The sequence below is a fragment of the Acomys minous genome (genome assembly GCF_964271855.1).
Source record: "Acomys minous genome assembly, chromosome: 18".
NCBI classification, from domain to species: domain Eukaryota; kingdom Metazoa; phylum Chordata; class Mammalia; order Rodentia; family Muridae; genus Acomys; species Acomys minous.
This window is the reverse complement of record NC_140501.1, coordinates 70,583,190-70,585,601: the sequence shown is the minus strand read 5'-3', so window position 1 is coordinate 70,585,601 and position 2,412 is coordinate 70,583,190.

Below are 2,412 nucleotides of genomic sequence, written 5' to 3'. Positions count from 1 at the left end.
GTAGTCTACAGAGATCTATGCCGTGCCCCCATCTCTGGCCTTTCTTGATTGTCTAGTTGTAGGGAGTTTGGAAAGAAGTGTGGTAGAGAAGGATAGTGGGTATAAGAACCCAAAAATTAGCCCAGAAGCCCAGTTACACAGTGCAGCTAGGCAAAATGGAAAACTTGGTTTATATTGCCACCGAGGAAGCAACAAGATAAGAAGCAAAGACATCAGCAAAACACTTTATTGTGGCTCCTGACACTGAGTTCTTCCTGCTTTTTTAGCAGAGGGAATTTTCTATTTTCTCTCCTTCCTTTTCCTTTGTTCTGTTTTAAAAGTTTCAGATGATGGTTGAGCAGCTTGAAAAATTGTCAGTGGATACAAAGAGGTGCTGAAGAAAAAAATGAATGAATGAAATGAGAAAGCCAAAAGAGAGATCCTATTCTCTCATTTTGTTGGACCCTGGACCAAAATGTTGGACTCTGGGAGTCCAATTCGGTAAGGGGGTCGCCATGAGAAACCACTCAAGTCACACCAGCTGAGAGGTATAGGTAAAATTTATTACTGACACACCAAAAGTCCCAATTGTTGATGTGTCAGGGTCTCTCAGCACTCGGGAGGCAGAGGACTATAAAGGCTAAAACCGCAAGCCAGGGGGAGGACCTGACCTTTAAACTGATTGGTTGGGCTGCTGTATCTAAGGTATGTGAGCAGGATGATTGGCTCCGGCAGGGTTAACTGGGGGCAGAGAGCAGGCCACGGTGGGGGCTTTTGCATGAGGTGTTTTCCTAAAGCTGCAGGTGGTGTTTTGTTTTGCTGGTTTCTTGGAACTATGGCAGGGGTCAAATGGCCCCAAGCTTGACCTTGTTTTTCAGGCTTTTCAACTTCTCAAAGGGTTGTAGATTGGTTGTGCCTCCAGAGAGGTTATGGGTAGAGGAATTGCTTGGAAAATTAATAAGACCAGAAAAGGAAGAAATAAAAAGCTCACACCCGCGGACTGGGCAAGAGAGCAGGGGCTTACAGCAGAATGAAATAGTTAAACCTGTCTAGAAGGCTGATCTCAGAGCCACACAGCACCACACATTTGTGGTTTCAATCTCCTGAGTGGGATGGGGGAGCAAGGTGTATGGCCAGGAGGAGGGGGAGGCCATGCATGGTGACAGGGTTAAAGAAAGCAGCCCATTTTGAGAGAAAAGTTTAATCTTGAGCAAAGTGTGTCACCAGAGGAGGGATGGCATGGGATGACAAAATACTACTCAAGAGATGCAAGATGGCAGCGCCCAGGGAGCTTGGCTTCTGATGCCAAGACCAAAGTGACTGCAGACTGAGAGCAAGCAGGTCTAGTTCTGGCCACTTGGCAATTCCTGACGCGCAAGGGAAAGCTCCTGGTTTCTGGGATGCTGCCTTTCAGCCTCTGGCCACCCTACTCCTGGGAGCAAGGCGAACAGTTGCAGTCTCAGGTGCATGGCTCTACCAGCCTCCCCTGAAGAGACCCGCCAGACCTCAGAAGCATACAAGATCTCCTTCCAAAATGGCAGAGCCCAGCCAGCAGGGTGTCTGCACAGCTTAAGCTCAGAGAGTTCATGAGTACAGCGGCCAGAGGCTGCATTTCACAGCCCTCCAGGCAATCCCCAGGCTCCTAAGAGCTTTCCACTCCTTCTTCCATCATTTTCCATGAGCCTTGGGAAGGTGAGGATTGACAGAGATGTCCCACTCAGGGCTGAGCACTGGACAGTCACTTAGATAAAGGGCAGGAAGACCAGGAGTTTAAGGTCATCCTCCACTACTGATGGAGTTAAGACCAGCCTGGGCGACTTGAGATCCTATCTATAGATGACAAATTGCAAGGTGATAGACAGATAGATAGGTAGATAGATAGACAGGCAGATAGACACATAGATAGATAGATTGATTGATAGATCGAAAAATAGAATAAAACTATTTAGTTTGTTAAAACATAGAATTTAAGGCCACTTGTTTATGCATATGGAGTATGAGGTGAGCTCTCAAAAACAGAGATGCACTACATGTAAAGTTTCTATGTACTAGTTAATACCTTCTAAATAGAAAGAATGTCAGATACACATGAAGTTACTAGAAAAGCACTGACCTGAGGGGCAGAGTCCCTGGGAGTAATTTCCAGTATTAGCAGGGAGCAAGTACCTATATCAGAAGATCCAAAAGAGGGGCCTTTATTTAGTGCTTCACTTTCTATAAAATTGAGAGTATGGCTTAGTGAGGTAGTCCTTATATAGCATATGTGAGGCTCGGCATGGCCAAAGTCTAGCTTTCATCCTCAGCACCCCTACACCACCACCGCCACCACCTCCACCACCAGCACCAGCACCAGCACTACTACCTCCTCCTCCTCCTCCTTCTCCTCCTCCTCTTCCTCCTGCTTCTCATCCTTCTTCTTCTTTCTTTTTTTCT